Raw genomic sequence first — 15,619 nt, forward strand, 5'->3', positions numbered from 1 at the left:
AAAAAAAAGAAAAAAGAAAAAGAAAACAAATGAAGTGAAGAATGAATAATAATTGTTTGATCTCTCTGCACATAAGCTGGACTTTAGTGTTTGGAGGCCTGACAGCTGACAGGATGTGCAAAGCAGCACTTGAAGCCTCACTGAGCTTAGACAACTATTCTAATTATCTTAATTCATGTTACATGTACCTCTCAGGGGTTTGTGTGTAGTAATCCATTAAAACAGCCATATATTGCCACCTAGTGGCCCTTGCATGTTACAACATTCTCATTCTCACCCTTCAAAAATATCTGGTTTTAGTAATCCAGTTTTTTCCTTCTCTGGATTATGTGCATCTAATCCATCTTACTTTTATCCTGGTTGTTCAAAACAGAACTTATAGGCTCACTCTGATCTAAGTACAGACTTTCAAACATGATCAAATTCAGATTACCAGCATTTTCATTAGGATGCTGGGGGTGCTAAAATAAAAAAAAAAAAAAAAAAAAAAAAATTAAAACAAAATTAGAAAGATTCCCAATTAACTGCCTGCAGTTTGTTAACGCCCTATGACAAATGGAATATCTGTTCAGAACGCACCCTGCCTCTCGACCAATGGTAGCTTGGATAGGTTCCAGCGCCCCTGCGAGCCTGATAAAATTTAAAATTTGATTGAAGTTTGATGATAATATTTTGTGGAATATTTAATTAGCAAGAAATTTGCTATTTTATCCACAACCAAGTTTACCTCACCTACTCTATCATGACTCAAATGCACTGTACTGCATGACCTAAATAACTGCACTACCACAAAAGCCACAATTAAGACAGATACAGTCAGCTACTGCTGGTGATGTTAGCTAGCAAAAGAGACAATTGAAAAGATGATTGAAAACATCAGCTGACACATTTTCTGCACTTTTTGGCTCTGACAGAAAGCAGCAAACACTGAGAGCCTATGGATAGATTTAAGTCTTTAATGAGTTAAGGTTTATCTACTGTGATCACCTTTAACATTCTTAACTCATAACCTTTTTTAAAATAATGTCTTGTCTTGATCTTATTAGACCTTCCAGATTACTTCTGAAAACTAGGCCCAGTTTCCCAGACATGGATTAATCCAAGTCTTACACCACCATCATTTTCTAACATACCTTTACTAAATTTACTTCCTTTATCCCTTCTTGTGAGGCGTTTGGATGCCCCTACCCAGGCAATACCAGTACTTGAGGGCGATAAGGCCATCGGGAAGTGTGAGACAATGAGGAAGCTGAGGAGCATTTTCTCAGAGACTTTGCACAACCTTAAGTATTTTTAGAACCAGAGTAGTCACGTCGCAGCAGTCACGTCGCAGGTTTAAGAAACTTCTCCATTCGCTAAACTTTTAAGAACTGGAAGCTACATCCATCATTCATATACAGATTGTGATCTGCTCTTCACTCTGCCAAGAATAATGGCTATTGATCTTCTGACCAATGAGAAAAGAGAGCATATTGATCAATCAACACTCAACCCTAAAGACTACAGTCCTAATTTACATCCATGTTTTCGAGCTTGTACTCCTTGTTTTCGTAGCGGCTAGCTTCTTTCACGCAGTGCTAGCGTGGAATATCAGTTTTAATGATTAGACAGGGAATCCTGCACCCCGAGTACATAAGACTCAGTGTCTGCTATGATGAATCTGAGTGACATGATTGAGGGAGAGCACTTAACACAGTATCATATTTTTTTGCTGGCTTTTTAATACATTCAGTTTGGTGTTAGGAGAGTCATGGAGCTGAAACTAATGTGGTCTATAATAGAAACATTCTGCTATAAAAGCTGCATGAAGCACACTGTAAACATTGCCTGTTCTGTTTGCGGTGCTGAGAGCCGTTAATGTTTAATCTCTTCGGTGTGAATTTATGCTGGTGGTTTGTCCAATGACCATGATTGTATTTACACAATTTTAACAGGCAGCCAACCAGAAACAGGTCACTTCCTTTACTTTTTAACTCACCAGCAATAAACCAGCAGAAGAGAAAGACAGATGTCAAGGAGTTCCAGGTTGTGCAGATTGTGCTCAGAGGGTTGGAGGTGCCTTCTTCGGGCTCCCTGGCGCAGGGCAAGCAGGAGAGCAACGACAGAATCAGGCCAAAGACTCCCACCACTATCAGATAGATGGGGATGAAGTGCTCACGCGGACACTCATGAAGGTATATTGTCCCTGGTGGACACAAGGAGGATGATTCAAAAAAAGAACAATCTGAGCTGCCTGGAAAACTTTAATACTTGTGAACACTCAGTCAAGTAAGTAAGTATGGAGCTCACCAATTGCAATCTGAGCAATGGGCATGCCGCACAAAATCACCTTTGAAATCGCTGCAAGAAAAATAAAATACTGAACTCATTTTCTTCAAATGATATTTACAGAAATAAAACTATGACACCAGTGTTCCACCAGATTTTACCTAGAGCGGGTGCTGGGGGTTGAGGATGGTTCCGGATGCGTCCCAGAAGGTTACTGTTCGCCATTTTTCCTAATGAGTTTCTTCACCTGCAAAGGAAGATAAAGAGCTGAGCTGGATGAGAGAAAAAAAGTTGTTCAGATTCTTTTTAAAGTCAAATTGAAGTTGTGCAAAGCGATCTTGAGCAGCCAGAAAAGGCAGTGACAATGAAGCAAACAAAACAAATCTTCTGATTACAATACAAGAAATTTGTATCTTTGTCTGTGAGCTCCTCCTTCGTCTGAGGCTCCTGTGGGCTCCAACCTACAGGTTTGTCAGGTCATCAAGCGGGCTATCAAACATCGAGAAATGTTTGAAAACGACCCAATTTTAGCATATGACCATCCACCACTTCTATTCTTTTTTAATTTTCCCCAATGTGATTACGTACAGCAGCTTGCTGGCAGTACACACACTAGGATTGGATACCAAACTCTGTATTTTTCAGGCTACTACGAAATCAGTCTGCAACAGATGTTTGGTACCATAACATGAGGACTGGTACCAGGATTAGAGGAAGAAAGAGAGCGTTCCTCTGATGTGTTGAGGAAGAACAAAAACACAGGATGGTGGCAGCGGTGGTGAGCCACAAACAATCTCAATTGAAAGGACTCTCAGAAAAAAGTTGTCATGGCAACACAGCACATCTAATCTGATGAGACACCAGGTCAGTCACAACATACTGTATATCTAAGACATTAAATTATATCAAATCTGAAAACCAAATTCACTAGCAGAGCGGCAGCTAGCATTAGCATTGGGAGATAATGAGGAAACTTTTAGTGAGACGTTGTTGTTAACAGTAAATCACCCTAACTTTATGTGAGATGGCACGTCTGAAATATTTCTATTTCACGGAGGAGCCATTTTCCACACTGAAGCTCTCTGAGCGCTCAATAAGATGTAACTGATTAAAAAACAAAAAAAACAACAAAAACAACTTAACCCTCTCATTAAACTTCTTGTTGCTAATGCACAACCAAGTCCTGCAGTGGTACTTCTGAGTAAAAAAAACTCATAAAATATGTATGTGGGGTGATCAGGTTGTTAGTTTTTAACTGTTGCAAATTGGCAACGCCTGCCTTGAGAGGGTTAAATGGACACCTCTGAGTCTTGCAAAATTTTACATTCTTGTAATATTTATAGACCGTCAACTGAAACCTCCCAAATATTTCAGTGTCATTGCTAAAAAAAATAAAAAATAAATAAATAAAAGAGCAACTTTTATTAATTGACAAGCTTTAAACAAAAAATGAAATTACTGACCAAAACTCCAATCATTGCATTAGACAAACATATTTTCATTTCATTGCAAATGAAAGGTGATGGCATCGTGCATTAGTAGCTATGATAACACACTTTATAATTCATGGGCATGCTTCCAGCTATCAAGTGTGTCTCTTCTATAAAGTAGGAGAGACTCAGAAGAGAGAGTCCAAAACAATGAATACTACATTTCCCATACTGCAGCTGGACCCCATCTCTCATCGAACGAATTCCCATCTGAGGTAGGGCCACATGAGCCTAAATTCAATTTACTTTCTTGCAGTTTATGTTGCAGCTCTTAATTATGAGCACAGACAGAAAATGTGATTAAACGCGGTGAACACGGAGTGGATTCAGTCTGTGTGGAAACTGGATCGACTGAACTGCAGTGAAGAAGATAAAGGGGAAGACGGAGAGGTGTGTCTGCATTCACTACAAAGCCAGTTTGACCAATATTACTGGAAGAGCAGAGGAAAGGAAACAGCTCGTGTTCCACATTACAAAAGAGAGAACGCAGACACAATCACGAGCAGGGGAAAAATGTAGAGCATGTGTGATCCTGTTGAACAAACTTTTAACAGCATCCGAGTTGCTTTACGGAGTTCCTATAAAAGTGACGTAATTGCTTTCAACGCCCCCATACGCTTTATAATGTTCCCTATCCAGCACGTTTAACGTTAAACTGCAGCCTCGCCTTAATTTTTTAAGCTCGCAAGACGGTAAGCGTCTCCGCCTGCGTGGGACACAGACACGAAGCGCGTGTCGTCTCTCGAGCCCTCAAACAACAGCAAAAAGTCAACACAAAGACAGAGGGAGGGGAAAATGAGTTTCTGTGTTTAAATAAACGAATGACAGATTCCCTTTTAAATCTCTTACCTTGTGCTCACTCCGAGTTCACCTCCTGCCAGCTGCTCGCGTCTCTGACAGCCTCACCTAGTCAGATGCAAAGCCTCCGCCTCTAGGGAGCGCGCGTACAAACTAAAGCGCTCGCTCACGCGGTCAGCTGATTGTGAAAGAGGCGAGAGGTGACAGGCTCTGACACACATCCGGTTTAATAATGAGAGTTGTTAATGATAAGCTTCAAAATGACTGTGAAACACACTGTGTAAACACTTCAATACTTAAATAAAACAGTTTGAAAAACAATTACTTAATGCAATTTTAAACTGTTGTTCTTTTCATACCACCGGCCTAAAAAATGGCTCCAAAAAGGTTTCTGAATGTTTCATTCCTTTGGACTGTTTTCAGAGATATATTTCAATATTTATTTATTTTTAAATTTTCCAGGCTAATATGTTAAACTGGTGTTAAATATTTGAGAAAGTAGGAACGATTGTAACATAAAATGCAAATAAGGCTGAATTACTAAGGGTGTCATTAGGGTGAAATCATCTTTCTGCTCAAAGCAATGGTCGTGGCAGTTTGAGGTCCTTCACTTCTTACAGCAGCTGCTCACACATAGCAGCTGTCCTGATAATCAAATGCTGTCACATGAGAGCAGATAAAAGGAATGGGCCGTTTGTTCTTCTCAAAAGTTTATTGTTTGCATTTAAACAGAGGAGTGGAGCTCTGCGAATATCAGCAATACACGTATATGTGCATTGTTTTTGTAAGCATGGTAATGTGTAGTAATGCTACAAGACAGATTTGAGTCTAATGAGAAGAAATGCTATTAAAAATGATTCACCCTTACGGGTCCCAGTGATGTCACCGGATATTTCATTGCATGCACTCATATATGTACTGATAAAGAAATGAGACATGTTTATGCTTTTAAAAAAAAGATCAAATGATTTAAAAGAAAGGAATGCGAACTGTGAACTTCTGGTTCTCTGTCTGCAGCGGTCTGTAATCCGAACCGCTCAGTCTGACCACTGGAGATAAAAATAGTCGTTAAGTCAGATTTGTTATTGAATTATACGGTGTGTATTTCATACTGCTAATTCTAGCTTTTTACTACAAGTGCTTTTAGTTTCATTTATTTGTGAAAATTATGTATTGTATATGTGTATATATATATGATATATGTATATTTTAAAAATGTTATATTGTTACATAAAAATCATTTGAGGCCTTCCCCCTGAGACAAGAGTCAGTCTAAGTCTGCTCACCTTCGTTTTGTGGCGTTCCCTCCTCCCTCCTGTACTATAGTAAGGGTGTCTGGGTCTTCCCTTAGGAATAGGGCAAGCTGCTCGGTCATTTGGGGGGGCAGAGAATAGAACCGATGCTCCTTCACATGAAAGAAGCCAGTAAGGATGTTCAGGCATCAGCCATGTCCAACTGCAGGGAGATGGCAGGGCAGGACAGAACATGCTGAAGAGATTATGGCTCTTAGCTGACTGACCATTTCAGTGATTTAAGGCAAGTAGGTCTGCTGAGCGATAATAAAATAAAAAGGAGATTTTTTCTATTGACGTGTGAGAAATGATATGTAAGAAATTATACAACATTTATGATCCTAACTGAGAAAAAAATATTATAGTCAAATTTCCAGCTTTTTTTTACTGTTTTTTTTCTGTTCTATTGAAGGGCCAAACCACCAGAATTAAAACTATACAAAAATGCAAACTAATTAATAAATCTACTTTAAGACTAAATAATATTAAAATGAGTATTTCATTATTTAATTAAAAAAAATGTCACTTACATTTAGTTTTCTGTTACCTCCTAAACCTTTCCTGTATTATTTAACTTTATATTTATTCACCTGATTAATTCTGATTAGACATTTTATAATTTTCAGTCATTTTAATTAGTGCCGTCAAAATTAATGCATTAACGCAAATTAATCCGACATCACGGCTAATGCGATTAAAATTGTTAACGCAGTTAACGCATCTGGAGTGCAGAAGAAGACTCAAAATCCCTGAAATGTTTCTGTCAACGCATTTCGGGCAGTTTGTCCAAGTAGAGTTACCTTCGCACATACGCAATAGGCAGAGATAGATCTGGTAGTGACGGGCACCTGAACCAATTAACCACACTGGCCCTCTCAATGGGAAATCTGAGTATTAAAAAAATAACAAGACGGAACAGTCGACCAACATAAAGTATTATGCACATTGTGGAAGAATTTATTTTCTTTTCACCAAAGCACTTCCAGCTTAAAATATCACATTGACGTGAGGCATACGTTAGTTGGGGATGCTGCTAGGACTTTGGCTAACGCGTCACCCAGCTTGCGACAAACCACCCACGGAGCATCGGGGACTCAGCAAGTCTAAGTCCGACGTAGACTGACATATATATTGACGTATATTGACTGACACAATTGCCAAGTGGATTGCAACAAACTGCAGACCTGTTAATATTGACGAGAACACGCGCTTTACATAGCTTTGCAAAGTAAAATGAAATACAGAAAAATAAGTAAGTACGTTGATAAATGAAAAATTAAATGCAGAATTCAAAACACTGGAAACATAAATTGTGGAAAATATAAAAATAAAATTGTAAAAAAATGTTTTTGTTTTGAAATCTTTGGGCAGCTTTGGTCCTCCGTACCTTTTCAGTATCTACAAATATCAGAACGTTCAAAGCTATTTCTAACCCTTCTTTCCTGACCAGCATTTCACCTGAGTCTGATACGAGAGTGGGAGAAGAGGCGAAGCAGGAAGGTGGTGGGCAGCACAACATAACGTCCCAGAGTCAGAGTTCCCCTCAGTGTCACACTCCGGGAATCCATGTAGATGGAGCTGGCCGCCTGCTCCACCACGCACTGCACCCGACTGCAGCGGTTCACCTCCACCTGCAGATGATGAGGAAGGACTGAAATATTTTTTTTATGACTCAAAAAACGTGAGGTTGCTCAGTGGCCCGGCTCACCTTCAACACCTCAAAGCCAATAGGCAGGTTTTCTCCTTTTCCATTTTTCCTCCACATCCTCCTGTCCTCCTGCTGCAGACAGATCAGCACCTCCTCCTCTTTGGCTCGCACCTCAAACATGAACTGATAAGAATGAAAAGTCATTTTTAGCATTCATGTGCTGATGCAAACCCTGGTTTCAATCGTATATTTACCTGTGGATTGTGCAGGAAGGTGTCCCTGTGATTGATACATCCACCACGCCGGCTCCTCTTATCCAACTCCACCTTCCATACTCCATTCACCTTCCCACCACCCTTTTCTGCTGTCACTTTGTTCACATCAGGCTTGCTTCTTCCTCTTTTCCTTCCTTCCTGTTGACTCTCACCGAGTCGATCCTCCTTTCTGTTCCCACTCTGCTTGGTCCCTCCAGGCCCGTTGCTGCTCTTACTCAGAGTCAGTGTAGAGTTACTCTGGAGCACAGTGGGTGGAGGTGCTCCATGGGTGGGGGGAGGTAGAACCCACTCCCCGTAGCAGCTCACTTCTCTCCAGCTAGATCTCGGCCACAGCAGAGAGTCCTCTCCACCAGTCTGCACACCACCACGTCTGTAAAGTGTTGACAGAAGTCCTCGAAATCCATCCTGAGGGAAAAGGAAAAGAATAAAATGTGAGGCAGAAACCAGCTAACCCACATGACTTTTTGTTCTTCAAATAATAAAAATCAGAAGTACCAAAACTCCCCGACATCACGAACAACGAGCCCCATCTTGTCCCTCTCTGCACGACTCAGTTGCTGCCACTGCTCTGACCTGCAGGGGGCACACAAGGACAGAAAGCAGAACACTTGGAAAGGACATAAAAATAAAAGCAGTGTTTCAGCTTCTAGAAACCTTTAGTGATCCAGTTCTCAGACTTCCATGATGTGAACAGCAGATGTCCCTCCACCCCAGTAAAACAAATCCCAAACTATTGTAAAACGTCAGAATCTCTCCAGAATATCAGCAGTGGCATTATAAAATGCTGCAAACCACAGCGACACTGTTAAAGTCAGCAAAGACTTTTCCCCCCAGAGCTCCTACAAGATGCTCTCAGCAGTCTGACATGTGGCAGAAGCCAGTGCAAAGACTTCAAAGTCACCTCTCACCTCTGACTCCAGGCACCGGTCCAATCTGTGGTCCCCCACGGGTTCCTCATGCGGACCATAAAGAGTCTGGATGTCCCGCCTCTCTTCAGTACCTTCTCCCCCAACCTCACCTTCCTCACTGCCGTGATCCCGTAGGCGTGTCCTCGCACGAGCCCACACTCCAGCACTGACTCCACGGTCTCCCCCTCTGCAGGCTGAGAAACGTGTAAAATCTTTTTAACCAATCTGTTTAACAGTTTTTAAAATGTTCAAGACTCAGAAGCCCTACCCATATGGAGCAAGTGATGAGGGATTTGTATTCATGGACCTTGGTTAAAGTCTGGCAGAGCGCCCTCCTCTGGTCACTGTGAAGTCTTAGAGCCTCACGATCCAGACTGAGCGGCTCTGAAACTCCACCAGTGAAGTCGATCAGGGCCTCTGCAGTGTTCCCTCCCTCCAAGGCCTCGTAGCAGCCGTTAAGTCTAAAAGTTGAGAGAGGGATTGAGTGATTGATTCACGAACATTACATATTAGGACTGCCATAAGTAGTGGTTGTGGCAGTCAAGATGTAGGTTCAGCAGCCTGCATAAAATTAACAACAGTCCCATCGAATACCAAAACCAGCATTTGGACTTTGCTGCTTATAAATGGAACACACTAGCAAAAAACCTGCATCCCCTGATTTCTCTGATTCTGATTACTCTTGCACATTTTTCTTAATTTGCATGTATAATGTATGATACGTCCTTTTATTATGTAAATCTTTGTCTGTTTTTTTTTTTTATTTCTACACAGGTCACAATCGCATTGAGACTACATGTTTTAACATAGGATTTAGTGATAATATGCGTGCCTCACACAGACTGAGATACTTGCTAAAACAAAATACAAAGGTTTCACTCACCAAAAACTGGATGGACTTTACACCTCACAGCAATCAAAGTTTATGCCACACAATCACATTAAAAAAGGCACAATCACCACAAACACAGTCAAAGGGGTGCACAGTTGAAACAAAACCAAACTTTGAGTAGAAAAAGTTATATTCTTTTACTGTAACAACCACGAACGTGTTTAATGAATCATATTTCTGTCACGGTTCTGGGTCAGTTCTGACCCAGCATTTTGAGTTCTCATGTTTTGGTTTGATTTTGTATTTTTGGTTATTTTCTTGATCTATTGTCAGGCTATGATGATGATGATGATGATGTTTAGTATGTTCCAGCTTATTCTGGTTTAAGTCTAATTCTGCCCGTGTAAAGTCCATGTTTCTTAGTCTGCGTCTTTGTTTATTGTTTCCTGTTTTATTTTGAAAGATTATGTCTTATGTCAGTGTGTCCAGCAATAAAGCTGAGGTTTTTTGAGGTGCATTCTGTTTCCGAGTCCTGCATTTGGATCCACATCTCCACCTGCCCGCACACAGAGCCCTGACAATTTCATAACTTTGAATGTAAATATAAATTGTAAATTTTAAAATCCTATGCACAAGTTTTGCAAACAACAAAGTTATTTGCAGCCATTTACTTTTCACCTTTTTTAAATAGCCATTTCAAGCTATTTACATAACAGTCAGGTGTTCTCTATTAAATAAGATGCCACACAAATTATTTGTGCCACTCCAAAAAATATTTTCTGTCCACTATAAAGGAGAACATCACAGCCTGATACCTGCAGGCCTGACACAAGGTCATAAGCAGAGAGTGCTTGCTAATGCTGTCCTTAGACATTAAACATGATGAAAGTATTCAGGAAAAAATACCGTGTATATATTGTTTTTCAACTCTGGTTTTACGTGGCCTATCAACACAATTTAAAAACTAGTATATATCACATTGATGCTTTGTGATCTTGAAGTGGTCGTGTGATTGGCTTACCACGACTGCTTTATTCTTCCTCAGTCAAACAGCAGCCTCATGTGATTGTTTTGCCCCCTAGCGCCAGGTGTTGCGCCAAAAAGTGATCGTCTGCAACAATGACATTGGTCTGCCACAAAGTGATTGCCCCTACCGTGCCCCTGCGTAGCCCGGTGGCGCCTGTGTCCGGCAGCCTCGCCTCTGTCAGTGCGTCCCAGGGCACCTGTGGCTACAATGTAGCTTGCCATCGACAGTGTGTGAATCAGTGTTGGTCAAGTTACTTGAAAAAAGTAATCAGTAACTAATTACTGATTACTTCCCCAAAAAAGTAATCCCGTTACTTTACTGGTTACTTATTTTCAAAAGTAATTAATTACTTAGTTACTTAGTTACTTTTTAAAAACACGATTTACAACCTGAATAGGTGATAAAGCGATAGATCTTTCAGCCCAATTCTACTTTTTCTGCATAATCCATCATACAAAATGTAATCAAATGGAAAAGTCTCTTTTTTAATTTTAGTTTTAATCTTTTAACTTTATGCATCAAGCAAAAATTTAATTATATGCAACATTCTCTGACTTGAATAAATTAGTTTAACATTTAAACCTATTTTCTGCACATTCCAGCACATAAAATAAAATATTTTTTGTGTTTACACTCAGTCTTTCAAATAGATGCCAGTAAAACACAGCAGAAAATAAATAAAGTCAAAGACTAGAGGTCCTGTTGCTCTATTTTCACCTGTAAAGCAGGAGTGGGGCAGGCGGAGGTTTACCCTGGTGCAGGTGTGCCGCAGCGATCAGTGGAAGAATCCGCGAGTTTCTCTGAGTTTCCCATTACGTCGTAGCGCACTCGGTGCTTGCTCAGAAGTTTAGGGTTTTTTTTCGCTGTAAAAAGAAGTTTTCTTCCCACGCATGATGGACGCTAATGTTTTTGTCACTTTTTATGGAATCAAACTCAAAGTAAGGTCAGTACTTCCACGCTTTAAACGCTGCACGCTCATACTCTCTCCATTATCCATTGTTGATCTGCACACAGCTGTTGTCGTCACACTCGCTTACGTCACTGTCATGAGACATTCTCGCAAAAAAATCACGGTTTTAGTAACGCAGTAATGCAGCGTTCCTACGGGAAAGTAATGGTAATCTAATTACCGTTTTTGCAATAGTAATCCCTTACTGTACTCGTTACTTGAAAAAAGTAATCGGATTACAGTAACGCGTTACAAGTAACGTGTTACTGCCCATCTCTGGTGTGAATGTGTGTGTGAATGGGTGAATGACTGAATGTAGTGTGAAGCGCTTTGGGGTCCTTAGGGACTAGTAAAGCGCTATATAAATACAGGCCATTTACCATTTACCGTGGCCCTGAGTGGCCAAACAGAAAAGAAAACACCAGCAAAAAACAAATGCTGCAAAAGCACACAAAACACAATGGAAATAGGAAAAACGACAACTGAAATAGGAAACAACAAAACAGAAATAGGAAAAAACAGATTTCCAAAAGCACAAGGGAAGTGTTTCTGGGGAGACAATAACCAATGTACCAGTTGCAGGAACCAAAATATGCCAAAATTGTGCTGGGAGACACTTGAGAGAAGTGGAGGATCGATCGCTTTTGTGAGGAAAGAAAACATGAGAGGTAAGTGTGTTAGCCTAACTATTAGCCTAAAAATCCGTCATCAGTATTATATGAATCACGATAAAACACACCTACCATGTTTTGGGTTCCTGCAACTGGTCCATCGGGTTATTGTCTCCCCAGAAATACTTTCCTTGTGCTTTTGGAAATCAGTTTTTTCCTATTTCTGTTTTTCTAGACAAGAAATAAACCTTTTTTATGATGCTATCGTGTTTGTAACAAGCTTCTGGTGAGATCATAGAGATTATAAACTGGATAGTTTTGATAGCAAATGGGAAGTTAGGGTGTGTGTGTGTGTGTGTGTGTGTGTGTGTGTGCCAGCAGGGTGAAGCGACAGGTGACACCCTATCATCTGTGTTGATACGCGCTTAAAATACCTGAGTAGTGCATTAGGAACGCAATACCATTAATATGGGGCGATCGTGGCTCAAGAGTTGGGTGTTCGCCTTGTAATCGGAAGGTTGCTGGTTCGAGCCCCGACTTGGACAGTCTCGGTCGTTGTGTCCTTGGGCAAGACACTTCACCCGTTGCCTACTGGTGGTGGTCAGAGGGCCCGGTGGCGCCAGTGTCCGGCAGCCTCGCCTCTGTCAGTGCGCCCCAGGGTGGCTGTGGCTACAATGTAGCTGCCATCACCAGTGTGTGAATGTGTGTGTGAATGGGTGAATGACTGAATGTAGTGTGAAGCGCTTTGGGGTCCTTAGGGACTAGTAAAGCGCTATATAAATACAGGCCATTTACCAATATCCACACTAAACAACAATCCTTTCAACCTTGATTCAACTTAACATTTCACTGGTTTAATTCAAGTGTATTACTACACCCTTAGCTCTCTGTGGACGCTATAAAAACCTATCCTTAGCCCACTGTTGTGATGGGTACAGCTGTCTGTTTACGTTGGCTTGTGCTTTTTCTATGTTCAATTGTACACACACACCCACAATCCCACCAATATAGCAGTCCATCATCAACTTCCTCCCTGAGGGCTAAGGTTTCACCAGCTGACATGACGCCTGTCCTTTAATAAAAAGTGCTTTAATTAACCCACTTTAATTAACCCATTTTACACTCCACGTCTAACTCACCCTCGGCCTCTGCCAGGACAGACCTGGTGGAGGCTGTCTCTTGTAAAAGAGGGACTGGTCTGTACTGGGGAATGGAGGATCCTTGTAGAGGATTTCAAGTCTATCACAGATTTCTCTGTTGTTCAACTGTTTTTATTTTCTGAAAACCTAAATATTAGTTTTCTTATCTGCACTGAGCCCCCACTCATAAATACATGACTAAAACTGGCCTTCCCAGCCATACACTTTGCAAGCCTCTAAGGTTCTTGGTGTTTCCTGGATGAAATCATGAGTCTCCACTGTGTCTTTTTTGTAACACCGATTCTTATTCAGTGGTTTCCCATCTTTCGGTTGGGGTTAGGGAAGAAAGACAGGAAAGAGACACGCTGTGGAAGCAAGCCAAGCCAGAGATTATTAACAACTAATAATTGAACAGAGTTGGTTATAGAGGTGTACACTTTAATCCTTAACCATTGTCGTCTTTCACAGAAACAGATATTTAAAAAAAAGTAAGCTTCAGTACTGGGACAGTATCCAATTACAAATTTTAAAGATCAGATACACTGAAAATAACCGTATTATCCATTGTGCGCTTCGGTCTAATGCTTTCTTGCACAGACTATCATTTAGCATGTAGGTTGTGCAAATTCCCTGCTGACTCGGCCTCAGGATGTCTAGAGGCAAGAACCAAGCGCACCCAAATGAGCGTACCAGTGATCATGTGCGCATCACGCAGAGGGAGAGTGAGGGACGAAAAGCAGCAGCAGAGCATGGCAGTTGTATCGCAGTTTGTGTGATTCCGTGTGCGTTAATGAGACTGTAAGTGTTATTGCCTTTGACAGGTTAACTGGTATGATAATAGTTATAGTTGTTTGTGTATGTTTAAGCTAAAGTTATGCCTCAGTACACTGCTACCACGTTAGTAGGTTTATTTAATTATTTAATTAACTAGCACTAAGTTAATACCAGTGGCCAGAATCTCCCCCAATGATTATATCCCGCGGTTAAAGGATTTTTCTGTTGTTTATTGTTTAGTTTAGCTGTTGTTAGCTTGCCACATGCTTGCCTTAGTACTAGCAACTGGGAAGATATGTGCTATTTAGCCAACTTCTGGTCTTACGGCGACCCCTTGTGGACATTGTAAAATATTGCTGTGTCTGAGTAGATGATGTGTTCTGATTGTTGTTTGGTTGTCTTTGAGCCTGCTAACTATAGTGTTACCTGTTTCTGTTTCCAGACAACCATGCTTATAGTCACCGATACTGCACCTGCCACAATTATAAGTGCATATCTTCTGTGAAGCTTCATTAAAGACGGTGAACTAAACTCCTGGACTGCTGCAGTCTTTCTGACGGAAGACTTAGGCCAGACTTGTATACCCAGCACTTCCAGTATATATATATTCTACATAGGTGCAGAATTTCTTCTTTTCAGATGAAACTATTTCCTGTTGCTACACAGCCGGCGCATAAAAGCTTTCCTCTCTTTCATTTTTATTCCTAACATGACAAAATACAGCATGACTTTTATTACAAATCTCACGATTCATGATCCATCCTTGCAGCGATAAACCTCTGACAGAGTTTAATGATGTGATTACATTTTGAACAGTGAAATACAAAAAAGTGTTGGTTTCCACAGAAAACAAACCTACACTTTACAGAATTATAATTATGAAAAACCGCATTACACATGATTTATTTCTTATTTATTTATTTCATAAATGATACCATAACCAAAGTGACTTTTTAATTTCATCATGTACACTCAATAATGCCAATTTGTGGCTCAGCATGTAACAGCACATCTACAGATTCACAGATATATCAGCTAATTACTGACACTGACCGATGCTGGGTTTTTATTGGCAAATAAGATGCCAGTAAACGATGTCAGTGGCTGAGATTTATCCGTAATGTCACTAAAAGAGTTTAATGATAAGCTGAAATACTTGTGAGAAAAACCTTGCTCACATTTATAATGTAGACCTGTGTGTTTTCCTGGGACAAATATGGAAACAAATAAGAAAGTAAAACATATTTTTGCTATTGGAATCAGCTCTTGTACAAATTCTTAAACATCAGTGATCTTCTTGATTGCATAATTAAATTCCTGTAAACAGTAGCTGCTGCAGAGGTATAGAAAATGCTCATCTTTCAACACAAGATGCACGGACACATCACACACTTATCCTGCCATTTTTTGGAACCCATTTCCAACATATTTGCCTTGGCAGCATATTCATTGAGTGCGTCCAGTCCCCTTATCATTTCCAAAAGTCATTACACGTCGGCGGGAGGATTGGCACCCCTATACAGGCAGAAGCCGAGGAGGAACAAGAAGACGCCCAGGAAAAAAAACCCAACTGAGATATTAACCAAAGTGTTTATCCAGAAGGCAAAC

General features: G+C 40.6%; 1 long non-coding RNA gene and 1 pseudogene across 1 annotated transcript; one reads left to right on the forward strand and one right to left on the reverse strand.

The window, feature by feature from the left end:
- Positions 1-7,157: 7,157 nt before the first annotated feature.
- On the reverse strand, positions 7,158-9,169 carry LOC113013096 (calpain-5-like; annotated as a pseudogene).
- Positions 9,170-13,936: 4,767 nt separating this feature from the next.
- Positions 13,937-14,542, forward strand: LOC113018718 (uncharacterized). Its single transcript, XR_003271847.1, has 2 exons — positions 13,937-14,035; positions 14,454-14,542. It is a non-coding gene; the product is annotated as an uncharacterized LOC113018718 (long non-coding RNA).
- Positions 14,543-15,619: the final 1,077 nt, after the last annotated feature.

The sequence above is a fragment of the Astatotilapia calliptera genome, chromosome 3 (genome assembly GCF_900246225.1).
Source record: "Astatotilapia calliptera chromosome 3, fAstCal1.2, whole genome shotgun sequence".
NCBI lineage: Eukaryota > Metazoa > Chordata > Actinopteri > Cichliformes > Cichlidae > Astatotilapia > Astatotilapia calliptera.